The 23,965-nt window shown below is 40.7% G+C and overlaps 1 protein-coding gene across 3 annotated transcripts in view; it reads right to left on the reverse strand.

Moving 5' to 3' along the window:
• The window catches only part of PRICKLE1 (prickle planar cell polarity protein 1), a 113,258-nt gene that overhangs the window by 37,087 nt on the left and 52,206 nt on the right, over window positions 1-23,965 (reverse strand). The window lies entirely within an intron of this gene.

A 23,965-nucleotide genomic window follows, 5' to 3' on the forward strand; every position in this document is an offset into this window, starting at 1 on the left:
TTCAGTTAAGATGTCTTTTTTTAAGTGAAAGTTAACTTCTCTTTGATTATATTAAGGGCAACTATTCTTTTGGTGTGGCTGTGCTGCTGGTTTTAATCCACAGAGCCTTTGAAAACTATGGTTTCTCATGAGTATTTAAAACCATGAGAAATGTAAAGCCATTCCACATTCTAATTTTTTTTTTTTGAAGATTTATTTATTTATTGGAGAGAGACGGAGACAGAGACAGTGAGAGAGGCAGGAGCAGGGAGGCGAGGAAGAAGCAGGCTACCCACTGAGCAGGGAGCCCGATGCAGGACTCAATCCTGGGGCTCTGGGATCTATGACCTGAGCCAAAGGCAGTCGCTTAACCAACTGAGCCACCCAGGTGCCCCATCTAATATTTAAACCCAGTATTTTGAGGAAATGCAACACTTAATTTTGATTATGCATAGATTTTGTATTTTCAGCACATTGTCTATACATGAACTGCACTTTCCGGAAGCTTTTGAGACAAGTGCTGTTCCCACTGATGTAAATTCACTGTTGTCCACCAGTTAACTGCTTTATTGCATGGGAGAATTTTCGGCAGCTATTATTATATTATGGTAAGGAAGACTTCAGGAGGCACTAACATCCCTTCCCCATCACACCACATCACATCAGCGAGGGTTGTGTCTGGCTGGGCTGAGCGGGAAGCGGAATGTCAATGATGTTGACGGGTATTTTGAAAGCCAGCACATCTGTGTTGATTTAATACGGAGAAAGAGAAGATGACTACGGCTAGTCACGTGATAGACGGTACATAAGCTTATCGCCAGGCTGAATCGCAGTATTGACAGTATTACTTTTTCCTCGTTAGCCAGAGAACACGGTAACTACATATTTGAGGATACACAGTAGGATTAGATTACAATTCCTGTTCCCGTGTGATTTTTACCAGGGTATGAAATGCAATTATGTCAATCTCTTTGAATTAATCCATCCATTTGTCACTTTGGGGTTTTATAAAAGTTAACTGTATAAACAAATGAAAGTGAAGGTATGTTTTAATGATGATTGAGAACACTTTTTACAATTAAAAAAAAAACCATTAAATGATAATAGTCCTTCTTTTGTACTGGATATAGTGGAAAATGAAAAGTTTGGAGAATGTGGCTCTGAGGGAGGCAAAAGGAAAGAGGGAAGGGGGTGGAATTCTGGCCCTGGACTAAGTATTTTTATAAAGGATCCTCCACACTCATACTGCTTAAGGGCACTGTGAAGTTTATTATATGGCAATAATCTTAGCACAACATATTTTCCTGTTCGAATATCCTGTACCATTACCTTGAACTTTTTTGGCTTAAAACTGAAGTATGTCTGAACATTATGTGTAATGTAATTCCCACAAATGAGCTTCTGTTTGGGGACAAAAAAAAAAAAAAGGCAAGTGGTAATAAATCTGTAATCCTTACTACAGTTTTCAGGATAACCTGTATTGGTCTGGGCTCAACAGTTTTAGATGTAGGTATATAACATATGCCAAATTAGAAATGTGAAATCCGTCAATGGATCTCATTGATACAGACTGGTTGCATAAATAGCTTTATTCTTCAGAGCTTTATGTATTTATTTTTTAGAGAGCTATTATAAATAGCTTTACTGTTTGTTGTTTGTTTAAAAGAAAAACGATAGGGAGAGAAATTTGTTCTAGGTTAAACAACTGGGAATTATCTTAGAGTTGTCTGCCTTCAAACACAGTTGGGCAGAGAAGTACCATAGCATTAAAAAAGGAAAAGGATTATTCAGAGGGGGACTGGGTGCACTTTCAGGGCCCTAGGGAGGCGATGGCACTCCACTCTTGAGTCTGGGATGGAAAGGAGCACAGGGCTTGTCACCGGACTCCTGCCTCTGCTGACAACTGCTTGGAAGACCTTTACCCCTCTGGGCCTCAGTTCTCAGCCACAAAATGGTAGATGATCTCGGAGGTCTTTTGACTGTGATATCCTGTAATTCTCTGCTTTCCTCCATTTAGAAAAGCTAAGAATGGAGGTCAGCTGTATACACAGGAGGCCATTTTAAACCAAGAGGCTATTTTAAAATTCACTGCTATACCTCAGAGGGGTGAAGTAAAAGCAATTGCACTCACTCCCTTTGAAAGCAGAAGGCTGCTGGCGGTGACTGTCGCTCTTACCGAGAAGACCACAGACAGAGACGGACCTGGAAGTCTGAGAAGCCACATCAACCCTTTTTTGTCTCTTCGGGGTTTAGAGAGTATATAGAACTTCAAATGAAAGTTCCCAGTCATGTACCCTAAATTCTCTAACTCATCTGCAACTCCTTAGTCTGAAATGGAAAATTCTATTTTGGGAAACTGTCTAGAGACGCATTTAGGCTAACATGAAGGAAAAGATGGAAAGCAAACTTGAACATAAAACATGGAAACTCTCACAGAACCAATGAAAAAGGAAAGTGAAATTCTTTCTTTAAAGCACACACCAGAATAAAGTTCTAAGGGACTCAAAAAGAATGTTCCCACAGCACCTGTCACTTTCCTACTATATTCTGTTCACCCCTTAATTATTTGCGCAATGTCTGTGGTCTCTTTTGGGCTGGAAGACTTCTGAGGTTGGAGACTATGACTGCTTTGCTCAGTCCTATACCCGGAAATTAGCCCAACATCCGCCAGGCAGAAAAGGATGGATGAAGGTTTGTTGAGTGGCTGAATGGCTGAAGGGTGAATGCAATTAATTTTACGAGAATATCCAAGATGTGGAACACTGAGGACATTAGAATGTCACTTAAAAAATGACCAACATTTGTTCTATTTTTTTCTGCTTCCCATTCTACCAATGACCTTTCCTAAGAAATAACCTTTCGGTTTGAAAGATAATCAGAATCATTTTTCGTTGGAAAGCATAACTTTTTCTTGAAAAATTCTCAAACTGGGTTTCATCTGTATTTCATTCCTGGTAGAACTAATTTTTTAAATGGTAAACAAATGAATCCCCGGAATCGACGCTGTTTTCCCAAAAATCTGTATTGAGGTGGATCCTTGCAAGGTCCGCATTTCTGTAAGAAAAGGGTCCATAGCCCGTGTCCTATGTCACCGTGTTATTGCCCGAGAGTCTGAAAAACCTTTCCTTACATGTCTAGCAATGACACTAACCTGCTCCGTTAAGAGCTCTAAGAAAAAGTTGTGTGATAAAAATGCCAGGGCCTGCTTATCTGAAAGGATCCTTCCTAGTTCAAAGGGTCAGTTTCACACCAGGGTCCCAAGTCTTATCAGCTAGCTCCTCAGAGCCTTGCCATTGTAGAACAAAGGAAGCCTCCGACGGGCATGACAATGGTACCATCACCAGATGCTTCAAAAGCAGCAGGCACTGCACAGGGGATGCCCTGAGTTTGCCCCTCACTGGGATGTTTACACACACGTTCCAACAGCTCATCGCACAACAAAGGCCAGGCAGCATAGTCAAGGGCACCGTGCTTGCAGGGTACTCAAGGACTCTCTGTCTTCACCAATAAAGCCAGGGGAAATCTTCAGTTCAAGCACCATTTACTCCATACACTGTGTTCTCAAAAGACAAGGGTCTCATCCCCAGGGTTAGGTGGCGGGGGTGGGGTAGTGGGGTGGGGGATGCATTTCAGCTTCGGGGGTTGTGTCCTCAGCACACAGTTAGAAAGAGAGACAGGCAAAGAAAGAAATATGCCCACAGATAACCCAGAATAATCTTCAGGTGTCCATGTGGATTTTGCAGGTGGTGATAAAAACCAGATTAAGAGACGATCCTGGCTTGCAAGATGCAAAGGGAAAGTCTGCAGTTGTGAGGTTAACAGAAAGAAGAATTTCTTGAATTCCCTCTGAGGGTCTGGCCTTGTGGGGGAGGCTCTGACCTGTTGGCTTTGTTTGTCTGACTTCCCCGAAAATTAGAAACAAATGCCTCTTTTCCCAAATCAGGGTCCCTGGGGGAAAAGGTATGGAAATCCAGTATCTGTGAAAATGATTTAAAAGCTGACCTTTGAGATTCCCCAGCCTATTCGGGGAGATGTGTATTAGAGACCTATATAAATAGGATTATTTCAAAGAAACTCAGGCACCTCCATGCGGGAAACAGGACACTAACTGGGGAAAAGGAGGCTAAATGGGGATTTCTTCGGGATCAAAGGTTAAGTTATAAGGCTTTCTTTATTTTTCAAAGCAAGTGCCTGTGCTTTGTACACTCTGGGATGCCAAGGGTGTTTTAAAAACAAGCAAACAACCTTCTATGATTATAGGGAATCCTTTGTACATTGCAAAGAGTTTGGCGGATTGCTAAGGCCCCAAAAGACTTGTGAGGTCTAGGCAACTAGAATCTGCCTGCTTCTCCTTCGTCCCACCACGCTCCCCTCACTGGGGCTGAGTGTCCCTGCCTTGGTTCTTCGGAGGTTCCCGTCTCTGCTTCAACCCTCACGAAGTGCTGAACGCCCAGTAAGATGGTCGGTCCCCCTATAAACCAAATAAAAGGTTCGGACAAAGTCCCCAGAGAGTTGGATGCATCTTTTACGGTCAAGAAAGAATTTCGACATTTTAGTGAACCACCGTATTTACAGGGCCTCCCCCGCCCTCTCTGGGCGTCACACTGCTCTGCTGGTTCTCCTGAGCGATTGAGCACCTCCCCCATCGGCTAGAGGATTATATTTTACGTGATCGCGTTGTTTGATCCTGGCCCCTGGCCTCCTGCACCACGAGGCATGCCGGCCCCACGGACAAAAGGATTTCTATCTATTTTGTGCAGTGATGTCGCTCCCGAACCTGGTGCGTAATAGCTACTCAATTAGTATTTGTTACGTAAATGCCTGTTAGCAGCTGTGCTGGGCACTGGGGTATAAATGAGAGTACGAGCTGCTCTTGGCCCTGCAGTGATTCATGGTCTACTCCCTGTAGATGTTTATACATCTGCAACGCTTTCCTCGTTTTTAACACCTCTCTCTTGGTCAAAGCTTTAATGTGTCTTAAAAAAATTATTACACCACAAAACACGGATACGATCTCATTGTCTATTAGGAAGCTATTCAATTTAGTATCTGCAGTACCCCTAGACTATAACCGTTCCAAAATGCATTTCTTGCTTTTCAAAATCCTTTGAGGCGTCATCATTGCAATAAAATAGTCCAACAGTTGCATGGTATACGAATATATCCCCAAAACATGAAACATTAATGATCTAATAAAAGCAATTAGTTTCACGTTGCAGCAACTAAAACTATGTCTTCTATTCTGGGATTTAAGAACCCTTTATTTTCTGCATTCCTGTGTGCTCCAGGAAACCATTAGACTCCCCCACCAGATAGTTCTCTTATCTCATGGTTCTTTGGCAGAAGAAAGACCCTCATAATTTTTTTTCTTCCCCTGAATCTTTTGTCAGCGTTCCCATAAGAAATGGTTATCCAAATACTACTTAATTACTGCCACAAAAAATGCTTTCACTAACACATGCAGACCAACATTAACACCTTGGGAAATCCGAGGGCTGATGAGCTCAAATTAAATCTGAAAAATTTATCTATTACTTCTTGTCAAAGGATTTATCAAATTGAAAGATCCACATTCCTAAAATAAAATGAGAACAGTTTCTTTGCCCATCCTGGCCGATTCCATTTGTTAAAATTTAGTTTCACAGCTGAATTTACACTGAAATTTCACGCTGAAATTACACAGGCACGTGGCTTAAAAGCCAAACAATTCTAAAAGGCTTGTTCTGAAAAAACATCAGTCCCCTGTTTCTCTCGTTTTGCTTCCCCAAAGCAACCACGTTCATCTCTTTGTACTGATTCTTTTACTGTTTATTTGCACTTATTCTAGATAGAAGACAGATTGCTACTTTGATTTCTTTCTCTTTCTTTTCCTCCTTTTTAGATTTTATTTATGGATTTATTTATTTATGAGAAAGCGCACATGAGCAGGGAGAGGGGCCGAGGGAGAGAAAGAATCCCAAGCAGGCCCCACACCCAACACAGAGCCTGACTCAGGGCTCCATCTCCTGACCCTGAGATCATGACCTGAGTCAAAATCAAGAGTCAAACCCTTAACCGAATGAGCCACTCAGGTGCCACATTTCTTTCTTCTTATTAAGAACACACATTTTCTATTAACTTCCACCCTCACTCTATCCCGTGTCCCTTTCATGGGAGGTTAACTTCTTAACACCTCGCAGGCCCACTTTTCCATTTATGTGCCCTTGACCTCAACTGATGCTTTGGCAGACTAATGAATTCTAAGCCTGAACTGATTTCTTCTGAGAATTCTGGAGGTACTGCTCTGCTGTCTCCACTACCTTTTAGTGCTGTCATTGTGATTTTTCATGAAACCTGTTTGTTTTTTCCTCTCTGGAAGGGTATAAAACCTTTTATGTTCCTTGTATTCTAAAATTAACTCTAAAATGTGCCTCCTTGCAAACACTGCACTAGGGATTTGGTGAGCTTCTCAATCCAGAAATCCATGTCTTACAGTTTGGAAAATGTATGGAATTATCTCTTTGATGATATCCTTTCCTTCATTTTCTCCTCCTATTTAGGTGCTAGTTCCCTAAACCAGACTTCCAATTTTCTCACCTTTTCTCTCCTGTTTTGCATTTCTCAGTGTTTTTTACTTTCTAGGAAATTTCCTACCACTGTCACTTCCAAGATTTCCAGTGAATGGTTTCCATTTTAAATTTCTTTCTTTCTTTTTTTAAAATTTATTTGACAGAGAGAACACAGGTAGGCAGAGAGGCAGGCAGAGAGAGAGGGAGAAGCAGGCTCCCTGCTGAGCAGAGAGCCCTATGCAGGGCTCGATCCTAGGATTCTGAGATCATGACCTGAGCCAAAGACAGAGGCTTAACCCACTGAGCCACCCAAGCGCCCCTCTCATTTTAAATTTCTAAGCGCTCCTTTGTTTGCCCATGAAGTTTCCTTATTTGTAGCATTCTGTTCTTGTTTACTGGGTACAATACAGTCTCCTTTCTCAGATGATATTAAGTATACATTTAAGGGGATTTCTCCCTGTGTAGTATCTATTATCTCTCTCTACTCATTTCATATTAGATATCTCTTCCAATGTCTGGTGATCCTTGGGTATCTGTTCACATTTTTTTTTGAAGATTTTATTTATTTCTCCAAAGCAGAGAGAGAGTGACCACAGGCAGAGGGAGAAGCAGACCCCCAGCTAAGCAAAGAGCCTGATGTGGGACTCGATCCCAGGACCCTGAAATCATGACCTGAGCCAAAGGCAGATGCTTAACCCACTAAGCCACCAGGTGTCCCTATCTGTTCATATTTCACTGAAAAGCTGATTGCAAGCTGGAGAATGGGGACTGGGAAAGGGAGCCTTTCAATTATGTCTTCACTCTAAACTAAGATAAAACAGCTTGGGCTGGGGGCGCCTGGGTGGCTCAGTGGGTTAAGCCTCTGCCTACAGGTCAGGTCATGATCTCAGAGTCCTGGGATCGGGTCCCGCATCGGGCTCTCTGCTCGGAAGCAGGGAGCCTGCTTTCCCCTCTGTCTCTCTGCCTGCCTCTCTGCCTACTTGTCATCCCTCTCTCTCTCTGTCAAAAAAAAAAAAAAAAAAAAAAAGAATCCTTATAACAAGTTATTAAAAATTTGGATTTGAGATTAATTAATCCTTACTAGATAAAATTAATTAATATTATCTAAAAAAAAAAAAAAACATCTTGGGCTGTTTCTTTGGGGAATTCCCAAAGTCAGTATCTTTAGTTTTGTGTCATCTTTACCCCCTATTCCACTGACCAGATTCTCCAGAGAAAGCCTTCCTGTCTAAAGGGTGAAACCTGGATGGACAATGTGGAGGAGGCCTGCTACCCGACTGCTCTGGTTTTGGTCAGGTACCCCTCCCTCCACTGCCTCACAAGCAAGACAGCCTCTGTTCTACCTTCACCTAAGCATGAGACTTCTTGAGCCTTTGGGAGTTCTGTGGTATAACTTAGGTTGCTTCTCAACTTTCTTCACTTCTCTATTAGGATCCACCTTCTTAGGTCCTCTAAGTCAGTTATTACTAATTCTCCCATTTTCAGCCTCCAAACTTGTTATCTTCTTCTTTCCCATGCTTCTCACCTGTGTGGGTCATCTCCTTTTAAAAATAATTTATTTACTGTCATTTCAGTGAAATTTTGAAAGAGGATAGAGCCAAATGTGTATATCCAATCTGTTATCTTAACTAGAGTTCCTTGTTTCATTTCTTCCATGGGCTGGTTCCATCTCCAGCCACCAGGCTCACTTGCCTCCTTCAGACTCAAGGACACCTTGCAGCCCCTGAGGTCTTACTCTGAAGGGAGAGGAGAGGAATTTCAGTTGATAAAAGGCAAAGGCAGCCACTTAAGAAGAGTGGAGTATTTTCTTTGGTAGTCTGAAGGGTGTTTGTTCTATCGTAGATGGATTTCTTTCCATACCCCAGACAGACATGAATTTTTGGAGTTTGGGGTGGGAATTAAAAAGTCTCAGGATGGGGCGCCTGGGTGGCTCAGTGGGTTAAAGCCTCTGCCTTCGGCTCAGGTCATGATCCCAGGGTCCTGGGATGGGGCCCCGCATCGGGCTCTTTGTTCTGCAGGGAGCCTGCTTCCTCCCCTCTCTCTCTGCCTGCCTCTCTGTCTATTTGTGATCTTTTTTTTTTTTTTTTTAATCTTTTTTATTTATTTATTTGATAGACAGAGAGAAATCACAAGTAGGCAGAGAGGCAGGCAGAGAGAGAGGGAGAAGCAGGCCCCTTGCTGAGCAGAGAGCCCGATGCGGGGCTCGATCCCAGGACCCTGAGATCATGACCTGAGCCGAAGGCAGAGGCTTAAACCACTGAGCCACCCAGGCGCCCCCTATTTGTGATCTTTGTCTGTCAAATAAATAAATAAAATCTTAAAAAAAAAAAAAAAAGTCTCAGGATGTCTCTTCTGGATTTGAGCTTGTAATTCTAAAAATAAGAGAATTTAAAGCTCAGTCTAATACCACGCTTTCATTTCATTAGCATGAAAACTAGTTTTACTGTAGATATTGGCTAAATTAAAAGCATCAAACATTTTTGATAACACTATAACTGCTTGCCTTCTAAGGAGACGGATTTTCTGCACCCTGGAGAATTTCTCATTTTTTCAACCAGAGTGTCTCTTCCTAATAAGCACAAACAATAAGTATACAACATGCTGAAATCCATATGTTGTGGATTTATTTTTTAACAAAGCAAAGTTATTTAAGTTCTGACGCTGACAACAGCTGCCATCTCAATTTGAGAGTGTTAAAAATAGCTCACTGTCCTTAATTTTCCTATATTTGTCCTTGCATCTGTCTTCCCATTTTAAAACGAAAGTCCTATTAAATTCACCAATATAAAAGTTATAAGATGAATTTTAATCCCATTTTTTAAATCCTATTTTTATTTAAAACCAAACTATATTTAACATTATCTAGTTAAATATCTTGAAATGTATGTGGCAGTCATCTTCGGGCTGAGGCAGGAATAATACATCTTCTGTTTCTCAAAAAACCAGCAATCCTGTCAGTTTTATCATTTATCAGAAGGGGAGCCTCTGATAAATGAAACATTATTCTTATTCACAAGATAACCTTCCAGTCTTGGTTCATTGAACAGCTCTGCTCTTTGCCAGTTGTGCTACCCTCCATTTCCTAGTCTCTACAACAGGGGCAACAGTAGCATCTACTTTGTGATGTCGTCTCTGTAGGCAGTAAGAGGATGACGCACACAAAAAGCCCGTCTCCCATGAAATGCACTGTGGCTTCATGATCAGTAATTCTCTGCTTTATTTGGGAAAGTCAGGTCCAAAATGTTGAAAGAAGGGTTACATCATTTCTCTGTTGTGGTACACGACCCTCAATTAGTAATCATTATCATCGTTAATACTGAAAAATATCTTCCATGTAACAAATTCTTTTTTTTCCCCAGCATGGAGGGTCAGAGGGAGAGGGAGACAGAATCTTAAGCCAACTCCATGCCCTGTGTGGATCCCGACTTGGGGCTTGATCTCACAACCCGGAGATCATGGCTTGAGCCAGAAATCAAGAGTCAGATGCTTAACCGACTGAGCCACCAGGTGCCCCATGTGATAAATTCTTTTTTTTTTTTTTTAAAGATTCTTGATTTATTTATTTGACAGAAAGAGATCACAAGTAGGCAGAGAGGTAGGCAGAGATAGAGAGAGAGAGAGAGGAGGAAGCAGGCTCCCTGCTGAGCAGAGAGCCCGATGCGGGACTCGATCCCAGGACCCTGAGATCATGACCTGAGCCGAAGGCAGCGGCTTAACCACTGAGCCACCCAGGCGCCCCATGTGATAAATTCTTAATAGCATTTTTCTCACAGTGTTTTCCAGGGAACTAAACTGTTGCCTCTACTCTGTGGTTAATAGGTATTTACTGGAATTTTAGAACTAGCTTTCGGCTTTCAACAAATAGAAGATATTAAAAAAAAAAAAAATAGAAGACCTACTTCAGACCTTTGTGGCCCAATGTCCTTAATCAATGCCATCCCCCTTCTCTGATCTGGGTGAGCAAATATTGATCCGTGGTGGTGAAGGTTAACAAGGTAGCATTCTTACACTTAGTAAAGTGACCTATTCTTTGGATTAATCCATATCTGGATGAACTTTTACACCAAAGTAGGCTCTGTAATTCTACACCAGGTGAGGAAGCATCTGTAGAAGGAGTAGCTAAAAGGGGTGGGGTGAAGTTAGGCACCTGAAAAACAAAGCTGAACTCTGATCCATGGCTTTGAGTGTTTTAATCCAACAGTGACTTTATATAGCAATTCAGATACCATCAATGGAAGACCTATGTGTTTAGCAACACAGGCATACGCTTTAAAGAACAGCTGAGAAATCCTGACCTCAGCCATCATTTCTCATCTCCTTTGTCCTTCCCAGAAGCAGGAGTCCAGCATACCGTATTTCAGACCACAACACCGCCTGCCCCTCCTGCTGATGTGGTCCCCCTTCCCACCACCGCTGCTTTATGTTGGGTAACCATCAGTCCCATGTGGCTCCGGAACATCTTAGCTGGTGTCTGTTTTCCAGGCACAGTTACTGACAGCACCCTCTTCCACCCTCTCAACTGTCCAGGTTTGGATGACAAAGTATAAGGTCACCTGAATCTACGGGTCACCAGATCTATGGAGGGTGTGCACTCACTGAAGTAGGGAAACTGTATGGAATTTCCACAGGAACACAGATGAGGTCCCTATTGCACGTGGCCACTGAACCCCTCACCATGCTCGTCCAACGGAACCTGAACTATGGAAAAGAAACATGCAGGACCTTGGCAGATGATGACCATGAGACTATTAACAGATAGTGGACTTCGCAGGAGGATAGTTAGAATGCGAACTCTCCCATTTACCAACTTCATGATGGGGAGCCCGTCATTTCACTTTCTCTTAGCCTCTGTTTCCTCAAGTATGCAATGGAAATGTCAATGTTTCCTCAACTATGCAATCCAAATGTCAAATTTCCTTCACCACCTTGGGAGGGGGATTAAATGAGATGATGCATGGAAAGCACTTAGCACAGTGGGGAGATAGTAGGAACAAGGTCAAAGGCAAAGGGCTCTTTATATTGTTTTAATTTGATTGAGGCTTCCCCTTAGTTCATGTGTTATCTACATTAACAGTACATTTTCAATTTGAAATATTTTTAATTTTAAAAAGTTCTTTAATTTAGGCAGAGCGTCAAACTATTGATTGAATTTGGGTGCTTAACAATAGTAAGGTATTACAGATCTGAACAGAAGCTTTAAAGAAATTTCAGTATGTGCTCAATCCGAATCAGATGTAATGTCATGGTATGTATTGACATCTACTGAGAGAAGGACAAATGAGTTAAAGATAAACCTTAAAATCCATCAAGGTAATTTCTAGTGTATTAATATAAATATAAATTATATAATTAAAGGTCAAAATATGAGGGTAAACATATTAAAACCTTATTTTGAAAAAATTATATTTCTTTACTAATTATACATTTAATGGGTGATGGAAATACATTTAAAATTAAAAGGTAATTAAAAAAAATTAAAAGGTAATTCAATCTCAAAATGGTTGTGAACAAAATCTAGTTAAAAGTGGTAACAGCTACAGGCGCCTGGGTGGCTTAGTGGGTTAAATCCTTTGCCTTCAGCTCAGGTCATGATCTCAGGGTCCTGGGATCAAGGGCCGCACCCGGCTCTCTGCTCGGCAGGGAGCCTGCTTCCCACCCCACCCCTCACCTGCCTCTCTGCCTACTTGTGATCTCTCTTTCTCTGTCAGATAAATAATAAAATAAAACCTTAAAAACAGGGACGCCTGGGTGGGTCAGTTGGTTAAGCAGCTGCCTTCAGCTCAGGTCATGATCCCAGCGTCCTGGCATCGAGTCCCACATCCACCTCCTTGCTCAGCAGGGAGCCTGCTTCTCCCTCTGCCTCTGCCTGCCATTCTGTCTGCCTGTGCTCGCTCTCTCCCCCCACCTCTCTCTCTGATAAATAAATAAAATCTTAAAAAAAAAAAAAAAAAAAAAAAACCTTAAAAACAAAAAAGTGGTAACAGCAAGTGTGCCTGAGTGGCTCAGTCATTGAATGTCTGCCTTCTGCTCAGGTCATGATCCCAGGGTCCTGGGATTGAGCCGGGCATCAGGCTCCCTGCTTTGCTGGAAGCCTGCTTCTCCCTTTCCCACTCCACTTCCCCTGCTTGTGTTCCTTGTCTTGCTGTGTATCTCTCTGTCAAATAAAATCTTTTAAAAAAAAGGGGTTGGCGGTAACAGCAGAAATTAAACAACCAGGCAAAATTCAGCAGAAATGCTCTTGAAATCTGTCCCATTTCTCTCAGCACTGAAAATGTCTCCTATGAAGACTGTATCCATATAAACAATGACAAGTAAGACGATTACTCTGAGAACAAGCTAATTTGGTTTTAGTTGTATCAATACTTCAAGTGAAATGACGGATTTTTAGGACTGCCACTTTCTACTTTGCTTATACAACTAGAATAACGTGGAATTATTTCACATTATTATGTGGGCTATCATCCATTTGTAGTAAGACCAGAACAAAGTGGCTCAAATTTGACGATTTCTTTTTTCTTCTCATATAATTCAGGCTGTATCTTAGCCTTGAAATTTGCAAGTTAGGTATTGTAAATCTGGTTTCCAAATTATATCACAGCACAAGCCACAGAATTACCACCTAAATGTGCCAAGAGAAAGGGTATTTATCTCTATCTTGTTTTAATAAATGTAACATACAGTCAAAAAATATTCTAAAATTTTGAAAATAAGAGCTGTGTACCTCTGAAGCTAAGATGGCCTTGGTCACATTCATACTCCTTTCCTTAGCCCTGCCAGTGGCATTCCCTCAGCCCTGCCAGTGGCATTCCCTCAGCCCTGCCAGTGGCATTCTGCCCCGGGAAACCCACCAGTGCATCAGGTGAGTTTCGCTACTTTGTTGGCTGGACAACGTTTTGTTTTTTCCCCATTAGCAAAGAGAATCTTTCTTTAAAGCAAGGAATTGGCAGTTATTTTTAAAGCGGATATATTACATAAATTTGATCTTAAGGGATCAAGCAATTTTCAGTGAACTCCCTTGAAGAAAGCAAGCTTTGTTGTTCCTCTGTCCATTTTATCCCTGGCCACTTTAATAGGACTTTAACAGGAGGACTACCCCAAAGCAGTTCATATTAGTTTAAAAAAAAAAACCCTCTGAGAATAAAAAAAAAGTTGATTCTAAGAGTTTTTAAGTTGATTCTAAGAGTTTTTAAGTCACCTTTAAACTTGGAATAGGCATTTAAATGTTAACCCAAATGCCGATTTTCCAAATTTTCTTCAAGCCCAACGTGTACAGGGCCAACTCTTGAAGTTTGGACAAGATATGGGGAACTGGGTCTTTTCGTGCTACTTTACAGTGAGGTCATATTTCAACAAACTATTTTTCAGGCTAGGGCATTTGTTCCCAACTTTGTCGGAAATCATTAAGTTGATATTCACCACCTCTCTTGAGTCTTCAAACAACCCAAAAGAAAAGGAGGGACACTAAGAGAAACAATGGATTTTCACACACATCTTTCACATACTCAGTGTTTCAGATGGCTCAAGAAATGCCCAATTATAAATACAAGCCCTCTAGGTGTATTAAAGGGTAAAAATCTAGGGTCACATTATGTAGTACAGGTGGAAATACAGCTATAAACACAGAACAGGTGATTTGGATAAGCCTGTAACTTTTATCTATATGCAAACTTATCCAGTAAGACTCTCCTATCCCATACTTAAACAAAATTAAACCTTGTCAACCACAAAGTTCAGAATAAAGATCTTTGATGTCAAACATAGCATTCTGAAGCAAGTTTTTATTAACTAGGCATTTTGTAAATAACATTTATCTTCAAAGTACCAAACACAGGACCCATTCCCAGGTAAATAGTAAGTGGTTAGGAACAACTGGGTCGAATTAATTTATGACCCTAAACATTCTTTCCTCTGAAATATATTTTAACACTTTAATTGAATTGACCATGGCTTCATTGAGCTAATCAAAGGCACTTCCTATCTTTAAGCTAATTTTATTTCCACCAAAATGATCTATGCAATACATGTAATTTGAAACAGCAAGTACATCTATAATACAGAAGCTCTCTAAAATGTGTTTTGTATAGAATGTTTGAGTCTGAAAATCAAAGCTACTCTAGAGCACTGTATATTTTAGAAAAACAAGGGACCAGTAAGTGCAAGCACCCGAATTTTAGCTATGGGATCTTGATTTTTTTTTCCATAATTTTTCTACTAATTCAATAGATTTAAAGTATTCCTAAAATAACAGAAGAACCAAAGTTAAGCCACTGAGTAAAAATTGTCAATAATAGCATTATTAAATTTTTAAAATTTATCTTAAAATTCTCCTGTATCAGTTATGATCCTTTTTAGAATAGATGTTTGTTTGAAAGATAGTGAGGCACGGTGGTTAAGAAGATGGGTTCCGGAATCACTGAGACTTGGTTCATATGGCAGCTTCGCCACTCACTAGTTATGTCACCTCCCCCACTTTCATTTTTTGTTGTCTAAAATGGGGACAAAAATAGCACCTACATCATAAAGTTGTTGATATGGGCAGTAAGTGTGATAGTTCATAAACCACCACGCCTACCACATTATTTGCTCAATGGATGTGAAATGTCATTATTACCAGTACACCAAGTCCATTACCAAGGATAAAGAGGGACAGAACACCTCTTCCCAACAACACAGTGCAAAGCATTTAAGCGGTCTTCTGTTTGAAAGAGAGTTATGGGATCTTAAGTATATGGAAACATGCAGCAGAGTCCTCTAGGATTTTAAAATGCCAACATATACAGTGCAAAACCAAGATGATCATATCTTCTTTTAAAGATTTATTTATTTATCTTAGAGGTGATGGGTGGGCAGAGAGAGAGGGAGAGGAAGAGAATCCTAAGCATACTCCCCACTGAGCAAGGAGCCCAATGCAGGGCTCAATCTCACAACCCTCAGATCATGACCTGACCTGAAACCAAGAGTCAGACACTTAACCGACTGAGCCAAGATGGTCATATCTTTTTTTTTTTTTTTTAAAGATTTTATTTATTTATTTGACAGAAAGAGAGTAGGCAGACAAGTAGGCAGAGAGGCAGGCAGAGACAGAGGGAGAAGCAAGCTCCCCGCTGAGCAGAGAGCCCGATGTGGGGCTTGATCCCAGGACCCTGAGATCATGACCTGAGCCAAAGGCAGAGGCTTAACCCACTGAGCCACCCAGGTGCCCCCCCAGGTCGTCATATCTTAATGAAACCTCTGATCCAGGCTGAGCTCAACTGGTGGGATATGCGGGCAAACACTCAGGCCCGAGATGCATTCACATATATTTCCCAGCACTTTCCTAGACCCCAAGTGACAAAAATAATTTCAAAAAACAGTTCTGTATTTAAAAACAGATAATCTGGTAGGGGAGAGGCACTATTATAATCTGGTGCAATGTTCCTGGGATCAGAGGACAGAAGACAAACTGTCGAGAGAATCAGGAGAAGCTTCAAGACGACACTGGAACTGAACTGGAAGATGAGCAGTTAATGTACAGGGCGAAAGAATGGTAGAAAGGTCTGTTAGGAATAAGGAGGACAAATCTGGGCATTTTCCTACCTGGAGAGGTAAAGAGGTTCCATGGGCACAAATGCAAAAATGGTGGATAGAGATGCCTGCAGGAGTGGGCTGGGACCACTCTGCTAGGGCCTTGCTGGTGAACTCTGCTGAGTAGTGACCTACTGGCATGTTCTGGCAGGGCCAAGCCATGATCAAAATTGCCTTCTAGCACAGTGACCATGGTCACAGAATAGAAAATGGGTCAGGAGTATAGAAAGACCACTTAGGAGGCTGTGACATGATGGGTGATGGTGCCTTAAGTAGGGTGGGATGACAGGATGATTTGAAGGGCACTTCCCAGGAAGAACCAATAGCTTACAGTGCTTGAGGTGACACAGGAGTGACAGTCAAAGATAATGTGTGCAATGTCAAGCTGAGGACAAGCACCATTGCTATAAATTCAGGTGACTAAATCAATGAAGAAAGGAGAAGAGAAGTCATGTGGGGCCATAAGGAAGTGTAGAATCTAAGGGTATACTTCTCCTTCTCCCCTCTTTCCATGGTGAAAGTCAAGATGGAACTCAAGATTCACTTGAGTTGGCAGGCAACACGAGGAAGCACCTCTAGAAGCCTGGTTCACAGTAACAACAATTATTCAAACTTCACTGGGAGTCCTCCACGACAGTTTGGGTCTGGCACAGGGAGGGCGCTTAATAATTAATAGCTGTTCATTGGCTTTGTTAAGCAGAAAGTGAATAAAGGAGTGGACTGTGTCTCAAAATCACCTGAATCTTCTGAATCCTCCTGCGTCTTGACTTCTTCATTTATAAAATGGAGATGAAGAAGATGCGCGCTTGGCTGGCTCAGCCCATTAAGCATCTGACTTTGGCTCAGGTCATGATCTTGGGGTCCTGGGATTGAGCCCTGTGTCAGGCTCCCTGCTCAGTGGGGAGTCTGCTTGTCCCTATCCCCCTGCCCCTCCAACCACTCATACCCTCTTTCTCAAATAAATAAATAAAAATTGTTCTTAAAAAAGAAAATGTTAGAGGGGCACATGGTGGCTCAGTCGGTTAAAGTCTATGCCTTCGGCTCAGGTCATGGTCCTGGGGTCCTGGGATCAAGCCCTGCACTGGGCTCTCTGCTTAGTGGGAAGCCTGCTCCCCGCCCCCCACTCTTCCTCTGCCTGACTCTCTGCCTACTTGTGATGTCTGTCTGTCAAATAAATAAATAAAATTAAAAAAAAAAAAAGCTAGAAATTAAAGAAAATTTATGAAATAAATAGGACATGATCAAGAAGTATTTATGTTGGGAAAAAATGATTACTAATTCTGTATCTAATGATATGTAATCTATTACATATTTTATACACATGCTATACTATTTCATGTCTAAGTTTTTAGTATCTTTTTGCCATAAAGCAATTAAACAAAAAGAATAAAGTTCAAGTTTTCTCAAATGTATATGGGAACACTAATTTTGTGCATAAGTCTCAACTATAGCAAGGAAAAATACTTGTGTCAAGAGGGCTCTTAGATTTTGAGAAAAATGGAACATCTACAAGAAGTCTTCATGTTTAAAAAGAAAAGAATGTAGGACAGCCTGCCTTTACATCTGACTTTAGATGTCATTTCATAATAAAACAGTCATTTTTCAGATCTTAGGTAGTATGAAAATTTTAGATGCTTGTATTACAATCTTGCTTTGCCAGAAATTTTTATATTCTATCAACAAGGCACAATCTGATGTATTCAGAAATGTTTGAAAAACAACATTCTCCCCTCATTTGCGATCTCACTCCTGTGGTTTCAGCTACCCATGGTCAGCAGGGTCCAGAAGCAGATGGTCCTCCTTGTGACACATCGCCAGAGGGTCGACAGTAGCCTCACACTGCGTCACAGAGCCTATGCCTTTCACCTCACTTTATCATCTATCATCTCAAGAAGGGTGAGGACAGTACAGTGAGACATTTTGACAGAGACCACATTTATATAACTCATTATGGTATGTTATTATAATTGGTCAGTATTATTATTAGTTATTATTGTTAATCTCATACTGTCCCTAATTTATAACTTAAACTTTATCCTAGGTAGGTATGTGCCGGAAAAAATAGTATACCTAGGGTCTGATCCTATCCATGGTTTCAGGGATCTATCAAAGTCTTGGAATATATCCCCTGTGGATAAGGCTGGACTACTGTGTAACAGCTAAACTCCATTTGTTTTTGTTTTTTTACTTAAATTTTTAAAAATGTGACTGACTGATTGATTGATTGGTTTAAAGGCGAGCAGGAAGAGGGACAGAGGGAGAATCTCAGGCAGACTAAGCTAAGTGTGTAGCCTGACTCTGGGCTTGATGACACAACCCTGAGATCATGACCTGAGCCAAAATCAAGAGTCAGATGCTTAACCGACTGAGCACCACCCCCAGTGCAGCACCACCCACAGTGCCCCAACAGCTAAACTCCATTTGCTATCCTATAGTCCATGCTCAGAAACTATCCATTGACACAGCTCTTAGAATGGCCCCAATCCAGAACACTGACAACATCAAGTGCTGGTAAGAATGCGGAGCAGGAGCTCTCAGATCATTGCTGCTGGGAATCTCAGATCATTGCTGCTGTGAATCAGAACTAAAAGAAAGGAGCTATGAAGCCATGAAAAGACATGGAGGAAACCAAAATGCATCTTACTAAGTGAAAGAAGCCAATCTGAAAAGGCTACCTACTCTATGATCCCAACTGCGTGACACTACAGAAAAGACAAAAGTACAGAGACAGTAGGAAGATCAGCGGTTGCCAGGGACTCGAGGGGACGGATGAACAGGCAGACCACAGAGGATTTTGAGGGCAGTGAAAAAATTCTGTGTGATACTGACGGATACATGTCATTACACACTTAAACCCAAAGAATGTACAGCCCCAGAGTGAACTCCAGTGGAAACTACAGACATGGGGGGTGACAATGTGTCCATGGGGGTTCCTCAGCTGTAACCAATGTCTTGCTCTAGTGGGGGATGCTGACTGTGGGTGTGGGTGTGGGGGCAGAATGGATATAGGACATCCCTGTACTTTAAAGTCGGCGGTGAAAAAAATAAGATTTAAAAAAAAAATCTATTGAACGTGTGAACGACATCAAGAAATAATCACCACATACCTGAGGTGGAGATGTGAGCTGTGTGATAAATGTGTGGGGCAGCTGTGCTGTTTAAGTTTGAAAAAGGGCTGCGCAACTTCTTCTCCATCCTCCCGGTTGGAAAGAGTCCTTCTAACACTTCAGATAAATCAGGTGGACACTGAGAGATGACTTCTGCCTCTAGATTCCCCCTGCTAGAAACAGCCCCTCTTCCTCTGCTCCTCTGTCTTTGTAGTGAACAAATGTGTTAGATTTAGACTTTTTGCTCTGTGGCATTACACATGGAAACGTTTACAAAATTACACTAAAATAAATGGCAGGTCTTTTTTTTTTTTTTTTTAAATTAGGAAAAATACCTAGTCCTTCAAAACTAGATATTTTACTTTGATTTTATTTGTAGTCAAAATATTTCTCTGGAAGCATTTTCTATAGTCTTCATTACTCAATTAAACCTGTTCCTATACAACTTTCATGTCACCAGCACATGATAATCCTGCAGATGGCAAAGGTTTAATACCGAATTAAACTAAGCTATTAATTATATACACAAGTTAAAAGAAATCTAAATGAACGACCTTTTAAATTCTTTTTTCATACTTCTAATAGGCAAAAATGGCAGCTGCTCATCTGCTTCCAAGCTGGAGGAAGAGAAAGGATGAAGCTTTTGTACTTCGCTACTTGTTTGCTTGAAATAAAATGTTACTCTTTTATTTCAAATGCCAACACAGGGTATCACTTAAGATGTGATTCTGAGGGGCGCCTGGATGGCTCAGTCGGTTAAGTGGCTGCCTTCAGCTCAGGTCATGATCCTGGGGTCCAGGGATCGAGCCCTGCATCGAGCCCCTCATCGGGCTCCTTCTCCCTCTACCTCTGCTCCATCCCCTACCGCACCCCCACGCCTGCTCATTCTCTCTCATGGTCTCTGTCTCTCCATCACTCTGTCTCAAAAAAATTAAAAAAAAATTTTTTAATGTGAATTATTACAGAAGCCAGGTCATCTCACATCTACTGCCTATATCTGATCTGAAATGAAAACCTATCCCACTCTGTAACGTTCTGCACTGAATGTGTATTAACTGAGAGGCAGACCATGAAGGATGTAGCTGGTGTTCACTGAAGACACATTCGGAAATTAATAAAGGGAAGGACCCTCTTTCTCAGTCAGATGGCAAAGATGGGAAAATCTTACTGCAAATTAGATATAAAAGAGCTTTGTAAATATTTTTTTTTTGGATGATTAACTACTCCGGGGGAGGATAAAACAAAGCAAGGAAATAATAATCCCAAACGTAGAGATGATAGACTGTCATACAATATTATCTTTAGGACTTAATAGTTCTTTTCGAGTGTGTGGTTCTGAATACTCTTCTATTGAAAATTAGTCTTCTATTCTCACTCATAAGGAGAAAAATCCAGCTTGGCATTTCTGCTAAGAGGTGGGGAGGCTGATTCTTCATTCTTGAGACCCAAAGTTAGGAAAAAGGAAGAATTTACCAAATGGGATTACATTATGGATTTTTCTTTCTTCTTCCAATGGTGGACAATGTAATTTGTTATTTTATTTTAAAGATTTTATTTATTTGAGACAGAGTGAGAGAGAAAGCATGAGCAAGGGGGACCAGAGGGGAGGGAGAAGCAGGCTCCCCACTGAGCAGGGAAGGTGATGTGGGGCTTGATCCCAGGACCTAAGTAGAAGGATCATGACCTGAGTGGAAGGCAGATGCTTAACCAACTAAGCCACCCAGGCACCCCTGTTATTTATGATTTTAAATGAAACATTGACAGAGAACCAGAAACTCTTCATCTTATACTTTAGAATCGCATGAATCATTCCCCCTAAATTATATCCTAGTCACTATTTGGTTCAATAAATCCTCAACAATATTAAATTATTGAGTCAAACATAGGATCTAGTTCTTGAACTGGCATTTTCTTCAATAATACTCAGGGGATGAGGAAGAGGGTTCAGCAACTCCTGAAGGTTTCTGACATTTTCCCTTAGGATCCCTGAGATACCTAAGAAAAATATAAAACACAATAATCCGAAGGAAGGAAGGAAGGAAGGCTTAACAGAGGCTCTATTGGCCACATGATGCAAAAATGTCAGTGTATTTTATCCAGTTAATATTACAAGAAAAGTACAACTGTGTTCATCAAATATATGCTCTAGACCTAAATATCCTAAGGCTTTGTTTTTAATATACAATGACAAATAGTGTTAAATAGTGTTTATGCAAAATACTAAATCTAATACACTGGACCTGAGATAAATGATCTTTTAAGCTCACCCCCACCCCATGGTAATATTACAAAGACAAATCAGAAAGGTTTCAAAATGTATATACATTGTGAATCTTTTCCTTTCCAGTGAGGTCTACAATCAACAACCTAAAGTGAATGCATTTTAATTTAGGAGGGAGTATAATGCTGAGTTCTAGCCCTTAATACTTTAGAATTCACATAAAACATGAAAATTTAGAGCAGACTTTTCAAAAGTTTAGTCACAGCTAAATTAAATTAATTTGAATAGAGTTGTTACAGGCATTTTTGAGTCAATGTAAAATGAGCAATTGCTAATGACCAGAATCATATCTTTCTCTACAAGGAAAATTATAACTAATAAGAAGCAAAAGCATTACTCCTTCCTTCCCCCCCATCCCTTGATTAATATATTTGAAAGAGAAAGAAAGAGACAGCACAGATCACAGGAGCAGGGGGAGGGGCAGAGGGAGAAGCAGGCTCCCCACTGAACACAGAGGCTGATGTGGGACTCAGTCGATCCCAGGACCCTGGGATCATGACCTGACCCGAAGGCAGACGCTTAACTGACTGAGCCCCTCAGGCAGCCCTTTTATTTCTTATTTCTTCATTTCTTTGTAACATCATCTCTCATTTAAAAATTTCCACTCTCCCAGCAATTCTACCACCTCTAGCAGTAAATCCTAAGGTAACAATCAGAGATATGCAAGAGGATTCATGTACAGGGTGTTCAGAAAGTAACTTTAGTACTAAAAAATAGGAAGCAACCTGAAGATTCAGTGTAATGGAACCAATCAAGAATTGGTTAAATAATTATATTCATGTAATATAAAGTTATACACCTATAAAATGATGCCACAGAACCAGAGCTGTCCAAGAGAAAGAGAACATGAGTATTTTAACTTTAAATTTTCTAGTAGGCGCATTTAAAAAAGCAAAAAAAAAACAAGTGAAATTAAATTATTAATATATTTTACTTAACCCAATATTGCAACACATAATCAATAGGAAAATTAATGAGATATTCTCCTTTCTGTACTACCTTTGAAAACTTTGAAAACTATAAAACTCCTATATTTATAGAACATCTTAACTCTACCTACTCACACCATTCTAGTGCTCAACAACCCATGTTTCCCGTGATTATAGCACTGAACAGTGCAGCTACAGACAATGGCCTAGAAAATCATTAATAATATATTAAAATTTTTTAAAAAATTACATGACATATGTATAGTATGATTTGAATTGTATGCCTGAAAAATTCATGAGTAGGAGAAAAAAAGCACAAAAGGGTATATACCAAAATGTTTAGTATTATTCTGGGAAGCAGGATTATGGTCGTTCTCTTGTTTTTTTTTTTTTTTTTTTCTTTTCCTGTATTTTCTACATGTTTGACAATAAACCTGTATCATTTTGAAGTTCATAAATGACCCTTTTAATACCTTTCCATCAGCATTGATTAGATTAAGTTTATGACTTTAGCCCTTCCCCTCTAAGAATGCAACCCCTGAAAAGTGAATTTGTTCTGTATTTCATACTAGTGAATACAAATTTCATTGTCCATAGAGAATCATTCACCACTATGAACAAGAGTTATATTTTCAGCACAAGCCCTAACATTTGCCCCTTAAATGTGGTGTGTGTAATTACAGTATAAGAACTGTGAGTAAATTATTTCATTGCCTGTTAAATAACTGTTTGTGAGGTCTAGACAACAATTATAAATAGCCATTATTTATAAAGTTTCCATTCAAAGCACTTGGGGAATGGTGTAATAAATAGGCAACATGACCTGCACCTCCTCATGTTCCCAAATTGTACAAAAAAGGAGAAAATACATAAAATTGGCAAAGACACTAAACACTGACAAAATCCACTTGGAAAAAGTGAGACTAAGCTGAAGCGGATGTTGCGTGCCCAGCATCCTCCTGACAGGGCGAAGATCTCGTCCGACTAACCTTCTTCACCGTGTTCCTCCTCCCCATCTCTCTCTCTCTCTCACACACACACACACACACACACACACACACACACACACACACGGCTCTTCAGAAAAACTAGCCTACCTTTCTTCAGCCTTCTGTCTCAATATTCCCCCATCCCTAGCTGTGCACTGTCTGCGATGCTGGCGTCCCTCACGGTCTCCTCCACCAAGTTCCCGTGACCCTGAAGCAAAAACCATTTGATGTTAACTTATTTCTTGGAGAAATATTGACTTAGCTCCTACTTACTGCATAAAGTGGGACTCTGGGTGCGTAGAAGTACACAAAAATACAAAAATAATGACAGATAGTGGTAAGGACAATAAAGGAAAAGAGTAGGCAGCTGTGAAAGAAAATAATAGGTCAGGGGAACCTGGGTGGCTGGGTTGGTTAAGCATCTGCCTGGGCTCAGGTCATGATTTCAGGGTCCTGAATCAAACCCCATGTTGGGCTCCCTGCTCAGCAGGAAGCCTCTTTCTCCCTCTGCCTCTGCCCCTTCCCCCTGCTCATTCTCTTTCTCTCTCTCTCTCTCTGCCAAATAAAT

The sequence above is a fragment of the Mustela nigripes genome, chromosome 6 (assembly GCF_022355385.1).
Source record: "Mustela nigripes isolate SB6536 chromosome 6, MUSNIG.SB6536, whole genome shotgun sequence".
In the NCBI taxonomy this organism is placed as follows: Eukaryota; Metazoa; Chordata; class Mammalia; order Carnivora; family Mustelidae; genus Mustela; species Mustela nigripes.